Genomic DNA, 18,936 nt, shown 5'->3' on the forward strand with positions numbered 1-18,936 from the left:
GGAGGCCATTGGGGATAAACTTTCAGTTATCTGCTGTCAGCAGCACACCTTTCCATATACACCATCTGCTGAGGATTAGCTACATATGAGGTAGCCTTTGGATCCCGATGCTTGGGGGAACCCACATGCCTCTATGGCACTAGTGCTATCAATTGTTTATGATAGATGGGGATCTTGTAATATAATTTCCATTCGAAATCAGGAGCTTCAATAAGACTTCTGCACACCTGTATTCGTAATCCATAGGTCCTCCGGAAATAACTATCTTTAGGTCACAGAAAATATACCAAATCTACTTTATATTGTTATAAGGCCCCCAGCACATAGGGTGGATCCACTTTCTGCTTAGTCAGCAGGGTGCAGGAAATAACAGTTATTGTTACTATTTCTCAGGGGCTACATCCAGCCCTAGCAGTGTATGATTTATCTCTTGTGCTGGAAGAAGGAGATTTATGCGAAATATTGACCCGTTCACATATAAATTAATGGAGCATAACTTTTTGGTATTTATTTTTAGCTCTTTCAAAGAAGCTGCCCTTTAGGATAATTCTACAAAAATAAAGTCATTTTATTATCTAAATAGCAGCCCTTAATTGAGCTATCATTAAAATATCACCCTGACATACTATCTTTTAGATTCTTTTCATCTACTTCCACTTTCTGTGCTCGCTTGTATTCACAAAGTTTATAACCTCTACATAAACCCTTTGATCATTAATCTGCAGTAGTTATTCAGGTATTTATGGTCGGACCTCTTTTACTCTGTCATTGCATTGCATCTGCTTAATTTGAATGTCAGGTACAGTAAGAGGGCAAGTGTTTTCCTCTTTATTGCTCAAACAGCTTTCTACAAGGGTAAAAATACCATAGCAGAAAAATATATTGGCCCAGATTTATCAAAAGTCATTCACACTGCACTTAGTGCCCCTTTAAAGGGCTAATCCTCACATCCCCGCAATCTTTTAATAACTTTAATTTCCCTAATATGCAGATTTTGTAAAGAGGCTACTGGGGCGTGGAGTAGCCAGAGCTGAGGCTATATGGCACGGCTACTCCATGCTCCAGTATTCTCTTTGACCCTCCCATCAGATGTCTTCACCTTCGATTTTGTAAAGAGGCTACTTGGGCATGGAGTAGCCGGTGCTGAGGCTACATGGCGCGGCTACTCCATGCCCCAGTAGCCTCTTTGACCCTCCTACCAGAGGTCTTCGGCGCGCAGCTCATCCGTGAAGCCTGCCATCTGCGCATGTACAGAACAGTAGACAGACTCCGCACCGAAGACCTCTGGTTGCAGGGTCAAAGAGACTACTGGAGCGTGGAGTAGCCGCGCCATGCAGCCTCAGCTCTGGTGACTCCACGCCCCACTAACCTCTTTACAAAAGTGAAGGCAAAGACATCTGATTGGAGGGTCAAAGAGGATACTGCGGCATGGAGTAGCCGTGCCATGTAGCCTCAGCTCTTGCTACTCCACGCCCCAGTAGCCTCTTTACAAAATCTTCATATTAGGGAAATTAGAGTTATTAAACAATTGAGGGGACGTGAGGATTATCCTTTAAAAGGGCTATCCTCACATCCTATAGATGCACCTACCACCCGATCTACGTTTATAGGTGGTGGTAGCTTTCCTTTAAATACATGTGGAAGCTCCAAAGACATTCTTTACAGTATAAAGTACAAAAGCAAAACTGGTGCAGCCACTTTAATAGATTTGGGCCATGGTATTAAAATGTTTTTGTTTTAGAGGAAATCTATAATCAAAAATCCATTACAGGCATGTACAAGATAGGTTCTGTACATTTGTTCTTAAGTTGAGTTTGTATGTAAGTCGGAAGTGTATATTTTATTATTGTAACCCCCAGCCAAATTTTTTTTGGTCTCTGTGACAACTGAATTTAAAAAATGTTGGGTTGTCATAAGAACCAGAATTAACAAGAAAGCTTAATTGCGGACGCCTTTGATAACTGTTTGAGTTGTTTATTGTAGCCTAAGGCTAAAGTACAGTAAATTACCAACATGCAAAGGTCCGTTTATAACTAGGGGTCGTATGTAAGTCGGTTGTTCTTAAGTAGGGGACCGTCTATATTATAAACCAGGGACACTTAGTCATAGATCCAGGTACTGTGAATATGGTCATCTGCTTATATTTGTTATCCATGGCTGCCTTTCTCTTAAAAATTAACTTTTAAAATTATTGTAATGGGCCTAACAGGCTACTGGTGGTTGTCATGCTGTAGCTTCACAGGTTGTTTTACTGTCTCTCCCCCCACCTTCTGCTTCCTCAGCACCTTCCCCTCCCTCAGCCTGATGTAACCTCTACAGCAGAGAGAGTTTCAGCACACAGTGGGAGGGGGAGTTAGTGCTCCTGAACTATGTAACAGTAAGTAAATCTGCAGCAAAGAGGGGCTCAGGTAACGCCACTAGGGTTCTTCTGGCTTATTACCATAATTAATGTTGATTTTAGAAAGAAGGAGGCAATGGATAAGAAATACATAAAGATTACCACAGTCACAGTGTGTGGATCTATCACTAAGTGTCCCTGGCTTATCATGCTGGATTTTGAAGGTAGATTTCCTTTAGGGTAATGTTAAGGTCTCACCACGATGACAACTAGTAATCCATAGCAATGACCCATAGAACAAATGCAACTTTTCATTCCTTTGTTTTGTAGTGCAACCAAAAGTTTTTGCAGAATTTCAGAAGAACCTGTCAAGTGGTTTACCATCCTATACTGTCGCCAACAGGCAGAGCATCAGCTATATTTCTTATGTTGACCCTCAAATTTCTATAGGAGAAAAGTCAAGTTATAAACTATTAAAACAAAAGTATGAACAGATTTGTCTTAACTAGTCACATGGAGACAGAGCAGGTTCATTCGTTCATGGAGTCTTTTGAAATTGGGACTTGCACCAAACTAAGGTCTAATGCTGACTAACGTAGTTTGGGGACAAGTGCTAGTTATTATTTTCACAGATAGCATATGCGCCTGTATTTTATATGGGTTCATAGACATGGCAATGGCACACCAATGGCACAAGACCTCTTCAATCTTCTAATAACATAATAAATAGCAAGGGACCATCAAAGCTATGTAAATATATTCATACTTGATGATTAGATATGTATATGTAATAGTCTATACACAGAAGGAAGTTACCCATATTAATAAGAGGCAGAGCAATTTAACCTGACAGTTCTGTATAATATGTATTGTGGCCTTGTAATTCTCTCCAAACAATAGGAAGCTGAAAAAAAAGAAGACAGCTGCTCCTTTTTCTTACATGTTTAGTTCTTATAATAGGAACTAAGATATTATAAGAGGCTCCGGCCTTTCAGTAAATGAATGTGGACAAAGCTCTGTAAGGTCAGACCATTTTATACTAGGTGATACCTGGCAGTTATTGATGCTTTAGTCTCCACCGGACTATAGCAATTATGTTCACTTTAGGAAAAGGATTTTTTGCATTGACACCTTCTGACTCCCCTAAATTGTTTGTAATTTCATGTATGGAGCTGTGTGTGTCATTTATTGCGGGACAAGTTGTTGTTGTTATTATTGATGCCATTAGTGTAAAATGTACAACCTTAATGACTTTGTTCCAAAGTTTTTATTGTTTTGGCAATGACTGTATGGGATCATTTTTATATTTTTATAGGTCAGGCATTTTTGGACTTAAAGGGGGTGAAATTTTTTTTACAGTTGTAATTTTTATAGCAATGGAACCATGACAGGGTTGGGCTCCCAGTTATCATGACGACTGATCTGCCTCTTTTGATTTCTGGGGTAGCAACAATCACTGCCAAAATAGGATTTAACTGGTTAACAGCTGGCATTGATGCTAGCCCTATTGCATTTGTTAAGTGTGCGATTCTGCATATTAAATCAATGGATTACCACACTTTATTGAGAGGACAAAGCTCCTGAGCCTTTTCCATACATGAGCCAACAAGGCATTAAGGGGCATCTAGGATGAAGGACTGTATGCAAATTAGCCTTAGGGGCTCCAGGCTCCATAGGTTTAATGGTGACTGGAGCCCCTCTGACTCATTTGCATACAGTCTTTTATAGTGGTGGTAGATGTTCTTTAAGGCTCAAGCAAATTTGTCCAGGGGTTTAAAGGCAAAGTCAGCAAGTAGAGCCACAGCTTTAGTTATGGTGGTAGACCAGCAGTTTGAGGCTCTGAGGAGACATAAAATTGATTTCAGATTGTCACAGATAAATACAATGTATACAATATAGCTCAGGTTTAATGACTTACTATGGCTCAATTTTAATCTAGCAGAGCTAAAACGCAAACATAGGCTGCAATAGGTCAATAAAGGTCATAGAAAGGCACTCTGGGTCCATCATTGACATCTGATGGCGTCCCTCCCAACCAGCACCTTCACAAAGGTAATATATCTAAAACGCGTAGCAAGTCAAATGGTTATTTACTGTGCCAGGAACTGAAATAATAAATGCTCCAAAGAATAGAGATTGTGTTATTCTCAGGGGTACAGTGTTAATATGTGCTGCAAAATTCATGCCAAAAAGTCAAAAGTCATGCCAAGAAAAATCATCATGAAGTCATGGAACCAGTGGAGCATCATCATCACATCTGAGTTGCTAGATGTCACTTTTACCCCTGTCTGATCGATACTGTAGTCACTTACTAACCTTCATGCTTGTGTGACAACTATTGGTATATGTGAGGTCTTTAACCTTGAACCATGTATGTTCTCAAAATTCTGGCTGATGGAGCCAAGTTGGGGAGGATCATCAGCAATTTCAAATAGTGACTGCATTCCATTAGTTTTTCTTTTTAAGGGACTTTCCTTGTAAATTTAGTGAGTATAAAGAAATAATATTAATTAAAGCAAGAAGGGGGGGGCAAAGTAAACTTTTGCACCAGGGAAGGGTCTATGTGCCTTTTGCAACTCCTCTGTACACACTTGTGGGAGATTTATTTGCAAATCATCTAACTGCAATTTATTCAGCAAAGTCAGAAGCTCCAGTACACAGTAATGAAGGTGGACATTTGGTATTGCCATGTCCGTAGCAATCTGTGTAATAAAACAGAATAGTGAACGGTGAATGCTGTAAAAATAAAACCTGAAAAAAGTTCCCAAAAAACATAACATTTTTTTAATACCCTTAAAAATGCTCTGAAAAGTGATAAGAAAATGTTACATGCTCCAAAATAAGACCACTAGAACCCTTCTTGCAAAAAATAAGCCCTTAACCAAAAAAACTTTATGCCACTGAATAGAGGGTGGTGCTAGAATTAACAAAATGTAATGAATTTTTATTCAGTAAAATTGGGAAAATTAAAAAGTCATATAAATAAGGTGTTTTTGTAATCACGGTGACCCATAGAATAAAAATAACATTATTTATGGTGAACACCAACACAAATATAGCAAAAAAATATCCACATTAAAAAAAGAAAAAAATTATAGCCTGTACAATTTGGCATACAATCTCCTTCCATTCTATGCCCGCCATGTGACCAGCACATATAGGGTATCAGTACACTCAGGAAATTGGGTATCAAACTTTGTGGAGCTTTTTGTCATTTAATCCATTGTGAATGTTTAATTTTCCACTCAAAATGAATTTATTGTTTAATTTGTAGACCACTCCTCCATATTGTTTTAACCCCTATAAAACACCTAGAGGGTTAAAAAACTCCTTAAAAATATTGTTTTCATACATTGAGGGGTGTCGTTTCTATAATGGCGAGGAATTGATACAGAAAGTATATTGGAAAATTGTCTAACTTTTTATTACACAAACAATGTCAATTATTTGCTGAAAGTGGACGACCCCTTTAACTTATATGTCTGTACATAAGATTGAAACTTGCTTGAGTTTATTTCCCAGTTGGAGCTGGCTTTGCTACTTACTTGTTATTTCATTAAACAATAGGAGAAAAGGTGAATGTCAGTGGTAGGAGAGAACCATGCTGGGCCAAGGGTTATTTAATGGACCTTTTGGGAGAGATGGCTTCTACCTTCATGTGAATGTGTATTTTTAAATATGTTGAAATACTGTTTTTTTTTCATTATTCGTCATTGGTTGGTCCATAAAAGCAGGAACAAAAGCTTCACTTGAAGAAAGTAAGGTCTCTCTGTATTCCACAAAGCTTATTTTCTTTCTCTAGACATTATTGCTTGAATTCTGTTTTCGGAATTCAGGTCTTGAAACAGGAGGCCCTGGAATATTATAAGTGATCTGCATGATAGGGAGAGAAAGGTCTCTAAGTTTTACATACAGTACATTTAACAGCTTTAAAGGGGTTTCCCCGTGCACTGAAGGTAGGCCCTAACCAGGGGGAGGGGCCTAACTTGCTGATCAGTGGGGATCTCAGTGCAGACCTCCCCACAGATTGAGAGAACAAGGGGTCCGATGGACCCCTCGCCGCTCCTCAGACTAATGGGACAGACAGTTGTGCGTGACCTTTCTGCTCCATTAATCTCTATGGAGCTGATGGAGATCAGTGACCGCAGCGCTCTGCAATTTCGGTCAGCTCCATAGAGATAAATGCAGCAGAATGTTCATGTGCAACCTTCTGCTCCATTAGTTGGTCCCTCAGACACCTTGTTCTAGCAATCTGTGGGGGTCTAAGCACTGAGACCCCCACTGATCAGAAAGTTTGGCACTATCTCATGGATAGGGTCTAACTTCAGTTTGTGGGAAAACCCCTTTAATGTCAACTAAATTTAACTCTTACCTGCACCACAATGTACTCTTAAGTCATGTTGCTGCGGGTGTGTACATACATGGCAGGTGTATAACACAGCTGACACCTGCCTCTATCTATTTCCAGACACTATCACCTTCTTATTGCACATTTTCCCTATAATCATACCCCAGTCATGACAGTTTATTTATTTTTAACCTTGTCTTGTGCCATAGGACAGGGTGAACTTCTGAGACAGCCTTCCATTTAGAAAAACATTTGCAGTGGGATTAGAGTAAAGACCTTTAATAGCTTTAAAAATGGGTCAGTAAACCCAAAGTGGCAAATAGGAAGTGCCAGTTCACCCTGTTGAGCGCTTTTCCAGTGTCAGTGGTGATAAAGGTTGCTAGGGTTTGCTCTATTTTGCAAATTTGGATGAGGTTGATTAATTTCATGAAGCCTGACTAGTCATGAGGGATTAATGCAGGGAATGTATTTTTTATTCTGTAGGCTAGTAAACGAGTGTATATTTTGATGTCTTCATTTAGTAATGCTATGGGACAGTAGTTAGCTGGGTTGTCTGTCGGTTTACCTGGGTTTGGTAAGGTTATTATAAGAAAGGAAAGCATGGGTACAGGAAATTCACCGCGATTGGTCACAGATTCAAAGTTTCGAGTTAGATATGGGGACCAAATGTTGGCAAATTTTTTATAGTAGGCGTCTGGGAAGCCATCTGGGCCAGGTGCTTTATTGGATGGGGACAGTTTTATTGTTTTTTAAACCTTGATTATTGTGAGGGGGGAGTTTAAGAGATTGTTCGGCTGTTAATTTCGGGAGCGAGAGGGTTGCTAGTTAGTTCTGGATTTGTTCCTGGGTAGGTATAATGGTATGGGCGTCTTTATTTAAGTTTTATCATTTTTCCTCTGGGGTTCATTACCTTGAACCTCTCATTCGGGTATTCGGAATTCATATATACTAGCCCTCAATGAACTTTACTGATAGTTTACCAATATAATCCACATTTACAGTTCCCTAAGATATCCTGCCTCATCTCACACATTCCCTATTCCTGTCCTATGTGTTTCAACATTAGTTTAACTGGCTCCCCAGGTACTAGAAATAACAGCAGACGCAGTGGCATTCAGTATATTGCAGCAGTAACGGCAATGGCGGTGTTCGCTGTCTCTGAGTGTCCTTATAAATGCATAGATCCGCTCTACCCCAGGCTTTACCCCATGTGCACGACTCCAGGAGACGTCCTCCACTCTCTTCAATATTCGGGCAACAAAAGGAAATAGACAAGCACTCTCTTGTTGCGGTAAAAAACGTGGAATATTCTTTATTCAAGCAGGATAAAAAGCACTATAAAAATACAGCCATGAGAATATGCAGTAGTGTCTGACGCATTTCAGACTATTAAGGTCTGAACATCAGAGTTGCTGTTGGATGCCGCCATCTTGGATGGCCAATCAGTGCCACCTGTGGCGTCATTGGAGGGCACGGATAGGCCATGACAGCCTACAGTCTTATGGAGACTCATAGGAATGTTATGTATACTGGTCTCTATTAGTCTGTGGATGGCAGGCCATTAACAATATACTGCAATACAGTAGAATTGCAGTGTATTGTATGAGCAATCAAATGTAAAATATGTAAAGGTCTAAATAATCCTCTTTCCCTAAAACATATATGAGAATAAAGAATTAAATAATGTCTGTTCTATCAAAATATAAAAAAGTTATTGTTGGCTGTAAACACTGTAATGGAAAACAGAACCCAAATGTTTAAAATGCCACTTTTTTGACATTTTTCCATCCATAGAAATTTGATTAAAACAGTCACATAGGTAACAATTTGATATAAATGAAAACCTCAGCATATCCTGCAAAATAATGCACCTTACACAGGTCTGTATGAAGTTATTGGCCTCAGAATTTGGTATAAAGGCAAAAAAAATTGGACAAAAGATAAAAAATGTTTGAAATCTATTAAAACATAATAAAAACTTTATAACTTTGGTACGGCAGTGATCATCCCAACCCAAAGAATAAATAGGAGGTGTCATTTGGAGAGTACAGTGAAAGGCACATATGAAAATGATGAAAACACCATATTTTGTCAATTTCAAGGTACCGTATATACTCGAGTATAAGCCTGACCCGAGTAAAAGCCGAGGCCCCTAATTTTACCACCAAAAACTGGGAAAACCTATTGACTCAAGTATAAGCCGATGGTGGGAAATGCATTGGTCACAGACCCCACCAATATATAGACAGCCAGCCCCCTATAGTATACAGCCTGCCCCCAGTAGTATACAGCCAGCCCAACCTGTCCCCAGTAGTATACAGCCCAGCCCATCTTGCCCCCAGTAGTATACAGCCAGCCCATCTTGCCCCCAGTAGTATACAGCCAGCCCAGCTTGCCCCCAGTAGTATACAGCCTGCCCCCAGTAGTACACAGCCTGCCCCCAGTAGTATACAGCCAGCCTGCCCCCATGTAGTATACAGCCAGCCCCATGCAGTATACAGCCAGTCCCCAGTAGTATACAGCCACCTCAGCCTGCCCCCAGTAGTATACAGCTTGCCCCCAGTAGTATATAGCCTGCCCCCAGTAGTATACAGCTTGCCCCCAGTAGTATATAGCTTGCCCCAGTAGTATACAGCTTGCCCCAGTAGTATACAGCTTGCCCCCAGTAGTATACAGCTTACCCCCAGTAGTATACAGCCACCTCCGCCTGCCCCCAGGTGTATACAGCTTGCCCCCAGTAGTATACAGCTTGCCCCCGTAGTATACAGCACCCCAGCCTGCCTCGTGTAGTATACAGCCCAGCCCAGCCTGCCCCCAGTAGTATACAGCCTGCACCATGTAGTATACAGCCACCCCAGCATAAAAAAAAAATTAAACTTATATACTCACCCTCCGGTGGCCCCGATGCGCAGCGCTGCTCCCCTGTAGTATGCAGCCAGCCCAGCCTGCCCCCTGTAGTATACAGCCAACCCAGCCTGCCCCCAGTAGCATACAGCCAGCCCATCTTGCCCCCAGTAGTATACAGCCAGCCCATCTTGCCCCCAGTAGTATACAGCCCAGCCCAGCTTGCCCCCAGTAGTATACAGCCAGCCCAGCTTGCCCCCAGTAGTATACAGCCAGCCCAGCCTGCCCCCAGTAGTACACAGCCTGCCCCCAGTAGTATACAGCCAGCCTGCCCCCATGTAGTATACAGCCAGCCCCATGCAGTATACAGCCAGACCCCAGTAGTATACAGCTTGCCCCCAGTAGTATACAGCCAGTCCCCAGTAGTATACAGCCACCTCAGTCTGCCCCCAGTAGTATACAGCTTGCCCCCAGTACTATATAGCCTGCTCCCAGTAGTATACAGCTTGCCCCCAGTAGTATATAGCTTGCCCCCAGTAGTATACAGCTTGCCCCCAGTAGTATACAGCACCCCAGCCTGCCCCGTGTAGTATACAGCCCAGCCCAGCCTGCCCCCAGTAGTATACAGCCTGCCCCGTGTAGTATACAGCCACCCCAGCATAAAAAAAAATTAAACTTATATACTCACCCTCCGGTGGCCCCGATGCGCAGCGCTACTCCCCCAATGTCCACGCGGCTCGTCTTCAGGCTTCTGTGCCCGTCTACCTTCTTCTGCCAGGCGCCGCCATTGCTCTCTCCCGGGCCGGCGCCTAGTATGATGCACCGCTGCTGACGCCATGCTAGGCGCCGCCCGGGAAAAAAACAATGGCCGCGCCGAGTAGAAGAAAGAAGACGGGCCGCGCGGACATCGAGGGAGCAGCGCTGCGCATCGGGGCCACCGGAGGGTGAGTGTATAAGTTTATTTTTTTTTAAAGTAATTTTTACTGACTGACTCGTGTATAAGCCGAGGGGACGTTTTTCAGCACATTTTTTGTGCTGAAAAACTCGGCTTATACATGAGTATATACGGTACTTGGAATTTCTTTTACAGCTTTCCAATACATTGCACAGAATGCTAAATGGTGCCACTAAGTAGTAAAAGCCCCCAAAGATCAAAAACTTTTGGCCACAGAAAAACAATTTCACAATCATTTTTGTAAGTTAGAGGGGCACATGTATCATAGTTTGGTCTCTCTGAGGTGAATTTTAGAGACTTTTGGCGGATAGTTTTTGCACCTTATTTATGATCCTGTTTTGGATTCTTTTTGAGGCTTTTGTTGCAAATGTCTCAAATCCACATGGACACAAGTCACGTGAGGGGGTTATATACAGGAGAGGAGACAAGCCATGTGAGGGGATTACATACAGGAGAGGACACAAGCCATGTGAAGGGGTTATATACAGGAGAGGACACAAGCCATTTGAGCAGTTTCATACAGGAGTGGTCACAAGCCATGTGAGGGGTTATATACAGGAGTGGACACAAGCCATGTGAGGGGGTTATATACAGGCCTGGACACAAGCCATATGAGAGGTTATATAGGTTATATACAGGAGTGAACACAAGCCATGTGAAGGGGTTATATACAGGAGAGGATACAAGCCATGTGTGGGGGTTATATGCAGGAGAGGAGACAAGCGTTGTGAGGGGGTTATATACAGGAGAGGACACAAACCTTGTGAAGGGTTATATACAGGAGAGGACACAAGCCATGTGAGGGGGTTATATACAGGAGTGGATACAAGCCATGTGAGGGGTTATATACAGGCGAGGATACAAGTCATGTGAAGGGGTTATATACAGGAGAGGACACAAGCCATGTGAGGGGATTATATACAGGACTGGACACTACTGTTAATTTGAGATGTAACATGTTGCATTTTTAATGCATTTTGAAACCTATTGCAACAGCTGAGGAGAGTGGATTTTCTTAATTACATATTGCGTTTATATTGCGTTTTGTAAATGTAAATGTTAACAGTAATGAAATAAGGCAAATCAACTCCCCTCAGCTGTTGTAATTAGTTTCAAAATGCATTATAAACGCAATTAAACAGCTACATGTGACCTCACCCTTAGAAGTAACCAATAAAAAAAAAAAGGCTAAAATTTTTTCATTTTGACAAAAGAGGCTACTGTGCAAAATGTTAAACAGTTAAAGCATGTGAAATAATTTCAATTTACATGTTAAAATCGGGTCCATGAAAAAAAAAGTTCCTTTGCACCTGCCCTGTACCAGGTGCAGATTTGCACCAAAATTGGCGCAAAAACGGCAAAATGATGCACAGAACATCTGGAAAACTAAGATACATGAGGCACACTGCAAAAGGTGCAGACCAAGGCATATTTGAAGAAGAACAGAGTTAAAAGTTGCAAAAATGTCACTAAAAATAGACAATTTGGCTAGCTGAAACCATGAATCCAAAAAAATAGTACAGTAATAATAATTGCATTCAGCAGTTTTGTAAGTTTGTCAAAATTTGCACAACTTTTGATATTACTAAATAAAGCATTTAAAATCCCAAATGTTTTTTTGTACTACATTTTGACATTGCTGTCTAAAATGAACTTTAAAAAAAAGATTTTACCTGAATTTTTTTTTTTAACTTGGTAAAGTTAGACAGGTCAGTGCTGTCTAGTATTTTTTACATTATAGCAACAAAAAATCCCAGTTAATAAATACATGTAACTTTAGTCTAAACAGTTGATTTTGTTAGATAAATACAACTAATCCACTGAAAATCGGAGCAATTGTGGAACAGTCCTAAAAAAAGTGTGAAAAATAGTCTACGCAAAATTGTGCAACATTTTTGTTCTAATGTTTAGAAGAAAGGTAGTGATAAATCTTACCCATTGAGATTTTTATTTGTACTATAGATATATGTGATCTTGCTCTACAACATACCGTATTGCGCTGTTTACAGTATTTTAATGTAACAATACAAGGCAAAACAATTTTTGTAACAATAATTATCATATTCTTGGATAAGCTACCTATAAATGTTAAAGGCCCTTATAGGTTTAAAACGAGTATGTAATTATTCTCATTTACATTGCATAACATAAGCCGGTTTACAGCTCTATTTGGGCTAATGAAGTCATTGACATAGAATACAAAGCATCCTGATCTGAATCAGTCTCGGCTTAAAAGTCAATACGTGTCATTCTGAAGTCAGTTATCTGCTGAAACCGAGGAAGTATAGATTGCAGGACTAGTCCAAGGCCTGTGTTTGTTAGATTAAGTATCATACATCCGGCAATGAGTATTTGCATCCAAGGTACAGAAAACATTTAGTCTCATTAACCTCTCTTTTACCCTGACATACAAATAGAGTAATAACTGCAGAGTAGCTCGGTGATCAGTCAGAAATTAACAACTTCTGAATAATATTTCTCTATTTTCCTGCATTTTGGCATAGATTTATTCTTTCCTCGTTACAAAACAGGCTAATGTTAATTGGATTTTCCAGAAATTGTGTTAAGAAATAAGAAAGTTAGGAACAGGTACTGATCCGAGGGATTACAATCAATTTACAAAGATGTGGATTATGAAGTGAAATACATAACATATCAGTAAGAACTCAAGCACTTGTATTTTTATTAACTTATTATTATAATAATATTGAATTATATCCCCTTTTGTGGTTTTCTTCAAGATATTTGCAGAGGATGTAGCTAAAAGACCAGAAATCAATGATTATGAGAGTTGTTCAAATATTTTTCCCAAATAGTTTACATACACAGTGGAAACCAGAAGTGTACGTACACTATATAAAAAGACACAAATGTATATTTGTTTTATAATCTGACATGAAATCAGAATAAACTTTTCCCGTTCTAGGTCAATTAGGATTAGGAGCATTACTGTATATACTAGAGTATATGCCGACCCGAGTATAAGCCGAGACCCCTAATTTTACCACCAAAAACTGGGAAAACCTATTGACTTGAGTATAAGCCGAGGGTGGGAAATGCATTGATCAAAGACCCCCCCAGTATATAGCCAGCAAGCCCCTAGTGGCATATAGCCAGTGAGTCCCCAGCAGTATACAGCCAGCCTATCCCAGTAGTATACAGCCAGCCCAGCCTCCCCCTGTAGTATACAGCAAGTCCAGCCTTCCCCCAGTAGTATGCAGCCAGCCCAGCCTGCCCCCTGTAGTATACAGCCAACCCAGCCTGCCCCCAGTAGTATACAGCCAGCCCAGCCTGCCCCCAGTAGCATACAGCCAGCCCAGCCTGCTCCCAGTAGTATACAGCCAGCCCAGCCTGCCCCCAGTAGTATACAGCCAGCCCAGCCTGCTCCCAGTAGTATACAAACAGCCCAGTCTGCCCCCAGTAGTATACAGCCAGCCCAGCATGCCCCCAGTAGTATACAGCCAGCCCAGCCTGCCCCTAGTAGTATACAGCGAGCCCAGCACTAAAAAAAAAAACCTATATACTCACCCTCCGGTGGCCCCGATGCGCAGCGCTGCTCCCCCGATGTCAGCGCAGGTCCTCTTCTGGCTTCCGCGCCTGTCTTCTGTCTTCAGTAACATCCTGCAGGGCGTGGCCACGTTCTTCCTGGACGGCAGGCGCATAGTATGACGTGTCCGCTGCTGACGTCATACTATGCACCGGCCGGGGGTAAAACATGGTGGCACCATGCAGAATGTTACTGAAGAAAGGAGACAGAAGAAGACAGAAGAGGACCCGCGCTGACATTGGGGGCACAGCGTGGACATGGGGGGAGCAGCGCTGCGCATCGGGGCCGCTGGAGGGTGAGTATATAAGTTTATTTTTTTAAGTGCTGGGCTGGGCTTTATTGACTCATAGAAATCAGAAGGAACTTGTAACGCAGCACATCCATAAAACTTGAAGCTTTATTGGGAATAAATTAAAACATATATAGCAGTATGGGACGGATTACCGCCTACGCGTTTCGAGCAGTCTCCTGCTCTTAGTCATGGCATGGTAACAATGAAATGAGGTAAAACTTAAAAAGAAAACGTCCACCAATGTGCTTTTAGTGGGGCGTGTACTTGCGTCACATGATGAGAGCGTGTTACCATAGAGAGGCGTCCCGGGGCCGGAAATATTAATCAAAAAGCATATACCGGTTAAAAATAAACAATAAATAAGCAAAGGCAAAACGGGAAAAACACCTCCAAAGGAACAGGCGAAACACCCGAAAAACGCAAGTACACTTAGTTCGACACAAAAATTATTCCCTCAACGTTGTATTTTACAATGCTTCTTGGTTAGTGAAATACACGACAGGTTATAAAGCGATGTTATTTATCCATGGAAAAAGAAGCTTAAAAACCTTGGGCGGATGAAAAGACATGTCTAAACAGTTAAATAGGATCACAGAGTATGAGAGAGATAATAAAGGTAGCAAAAATTAAATGCAATACAATAATGGATCCATAATGTAAACATGGGTATGTATACAAAGACACGGAAGTAAACAGGCATACACATGCACAAACAGTATGATTTAAGATTAAGGAATATATCTCAAAAGAAGTAGGAAAGATCTGTTCTGGCATTCAGACCTGTCGGCATACGTGTGTCCAAACGGAAAATCCACAGAGCTTCTCTTTGTAAGAGGATTTTTCTTATATCACCCCCCCTTTTTGGTGGATAGATTTTTTCTATACCATAGAATTTAAGAGAAGACAAATCCCCAAGATGTACACTAGAGAAATGTCTGGATGCACCTGACATATTGTGCAAGGGATCTTTTATACTATCTCTTAGATGTTCAGCAATCCTAGTTTTTAATTTTCTAGTTGTGCATCCCACATACAGAACATTACAACTGGTACATTCTATGACGTAAACTACATACACAGAATCACAATTGATGAAAGATTTTATGTTATATCTTTTAGAAGCATCTGATGTTTGGACAAAATCAGAGCGTCTAGTATAGACACAGACATTACACCGGGATGAACCACAACGATGAAAACCTTTAGTTTTCAACCAAGTTTTATTATTTTGGTTGCTAAGTTTTCCTCTCGTAAACAAACTAGGTGAAAGTATGGAACCTAGAGATTTACCTCTTTTAGATATAAAATTACATCCCTCTTTTAGGATGGCATGAAGTTTCTCATCCTGGTAAAGTATGGGTACATTTTTTTTCAAAATTTTAACAACCTGATCGTAATCTGTACTGTAATGTGTGGAAAACGTAACCTTATTATCTCTCAGAGATGCACTAGATCTATTGGGTCTTTTTGATGAAGTTCTTTTAGATGAAAGAAGGTCAAACCGATTTTTCTTGTCATTGATTTTGAGAGCTCTGGTTATCATCCATCTGGGATAATTTCGGGCAGACAATCTAGAGCTTAAAGTTCTGGTCTGTTGTAAATAAACCTCTTTTTTTGAGCAGGCTCTCTTTAGTCGGGTATATTCCCCCACAGGGATCGATTTAATTGTATGTATGGGGTGACTGCTTCGGGCATCTAAAATGGTATTTCCTGCTGTGGGTTTCCTATATAAATCTGTGAAAACCTTAGTATCTGTGGAGCATGCTTCCAATGTCACATCAAGGAATGAAATTTTATGTTTTTCCACATTGTAGGTGAAACCCAGATTCAGGTTATTATCATTGAGGTAGGTAACAAAGTCTGGCACGGACGGCACATCTCCCGACCACACAATCAGTATGTCGTCGATGTACCGCCCGTACCAGACGATGTCACCCCCAAACCGATTCCGATCCGAGTAAATATATTCTTCCTCCCACCAGGACATAAAAAGGTTCGCCAATGAGGGCGAAAAACGTGCCCCCATTGGCGAACCCTTTATTTGTAGAAAAAACATGTCATCGAAAGAAAAATAATTGTGTGAGAGTAAAAATTTGACTGTATCTATAATGAACTCACACAATTCTTCTGTATAGTCACTAAATTTATACAGGTGATGTGCCAGGGCTACTATAGCCAAATCGTGGGGGATAGAACTATAAAGGGCATTGACATCACATGTGATCCACATGTAATGGCTCTGCCAGACAAATGATTCGAAGGAGCAGAGCACTTCCTTACTGTCTTTGAGGTAACCTGGTATGATTGTTACCAAGGGTTGAAGTAAACTGTCCACCCATTCACATAGTTTTTCATTTAGTGAACCTATACCGGATATAATAGGTCTTAAAGGAGGAGGAAAGATATCCTTATGGATTTTGGGTAATCCATGAAATATGGGAATAATAGGGTTGGATGGACATAAATAGTTCTGATGCTTCTCCAATATGATGCCTAAATCAATACCTTCTTGTATTATGGACCTGATTTGTTCCTTGAAGATTGGGGTAGGGTCAGATTTTAATATTCTGTAAGTATTGTCATCAGATAGAATATTCATGGACATTGTTCTGTAAAGATCTCTGTCAAGAGCAACAACCTTACCCCCCTTATCTGCCATCTTTATAATAATATAGTCATTAGTTTTTAAACTATATAAGGCAGATCGAAGATTGGGGGCAAGGTTGTTGTCTCGGCAGGATGGTTGTGAATCATAAAGTTTAATCAGATCTCGCTCCACAGAAGACTGGAACTGGTCCATAGCTGGCACTCTAGAATTAAATGGATAAAATTCTTTGTTGGATGCATATAATGGGACTGAGTGTATATTCCTCTCTGTGTCTGATCTATCTCTCATACTTTTGAGATTGAGTAAAACACATTGGTCCCTGAACTCCAGATCTTTATATTCATTTATGTCATGTGAGCTCAGTTCAGAAACATCTTCCACATCGTGGCTACATTCAGAGAAATGACGTTTCAAAGTTAGAGACCTAACAAAACGGTTAACATCTAGCACAGTATTAAATAGGTCAAAGCGTTCAGTGGGTACAAAATTAAGTCCTTTTTCCAGGACTTTAATCTGATCGGAAGAAAACACACATGCAGATAGATTTAAAAAACTGCTATTCTCACTATCATTAGAAATTTCATTCAATGTGGATGTTTCTTTTTGCTGCGGGTTGTGTAATTCTTGTCCCCTGAAGCGGTACCGCCTGTGTCTCTTGCCCCCCCTCCGTCTCCGTTTTTTGAGGATTCAGATGAATTTTCGTTCTTATTTTTGGAATTTTTATTTTTGTTTTTATTTTTGATAATGTTTTGATTTGTCACATTAGATGTTTCCAAAGGATTGGATGAGTCAGAGTCCGTCGCAACTAAATCAGAGTCGAATTCAGATGAACTGAAAGACACTTTCCTGACGTATGATTTGTTTCTATATCTTCTTTTATTTCTTTTTTTCAGAATGGATCTAGGAGTATCTGATTCCGTTGGTCTTTTGGTGTAAATATAACCTGTAGAATAGTCTTCTGAGTCCCTTAGGAATTTTTTCTTTTTTACTTCCATTATGGATTCTTCAGCTTTGGAGACACTGGTGTGAATAGCATCCAACTGTGTTTGACGTTCTGCTGTGATGGTAAATTCTCCCAAAGACTGCTCCACAATTTCAATTTCTTGTTTAAGAGTAACAAGTTTGTTTGCTTCCTCCTCTACAATTAATTTCATTAACGCTAGTGAGCAATCAGAGAGTGTTTTGTCCCATTTTAGCAAGAAATCATCATTGTATACGGTGGTGGGTCTTTTTCTAATACGAAGTCCCCTGGGGATCATATTTTTCGTTATATATGAACTTAAAGAGTTGTGGTCCCACCACGTTTTTAATTCTTGCATAAGTAGTTTGTCCAATTTGTGGAGGGTGTCTTTGAGTTCGACATCCTTAGCCATAGTGTCCATGTTAACACTGAAAATTTCCGCAAGTTTGCGGTTTCTTTCATCCAGCACCTGGTGTGTGACTCGGGTGGTGTAGTTCACAGCTGATTCCATCATTAACATCATTGTAAATTTTTACCAATCCACCGTAACTTTATGTACCTAAATCTATCCCTTTGAACAATATCAAATTCGTGTGCTAATATTTCAAAAGATTTAAAAGACCCATGCTCAAATAGTTGAGATATAAATCTTACCCCTTTGGCTATCCATCTTTTGTATCCTGTAATTATATCCCCTGTTATGGTAGTATTATCCCAGATCGGAGCCTCCTCTGTCCAAGCCTTTATACCAAATATTTTCCTTAATTTAAGCCAACTCTGTCTTGAAGTTTCCAACATAGAAACAGTTCTAACATTATCTTGCACTGGGGAGAGTCCTGTCTCCAATATGTTTATGAACTGTAATTTCCTATCCTGAAGTTTGAGTAGTTCAGCATATATACTAGCGATTTCACCAGATGTTTCTTTTAGGGCCGCTGCTACTTGGGCTGCAACAAAATAAAATCTCCAATTTGGAAGTGATACTCCTCCATCCTCCCTTAAGCATTGTAGAACTTTCTTCTCAATTCTGGGTTTCCCCCCCC

Source organism: Engystomops pustulosus, chromosome 1 (genome assembly GCF_040894005.1).
Source record: "Engystomops pustulosus chromosome 1, aEngPut4.maternal, whole genome shotgun sequence".
NCBI classification, from domain to species: Eukaryota; Metazoa; Chordata; class Amphibia; order Anura; family Leptodactylidae; genus Engystomops; species Engystomops pustulosus.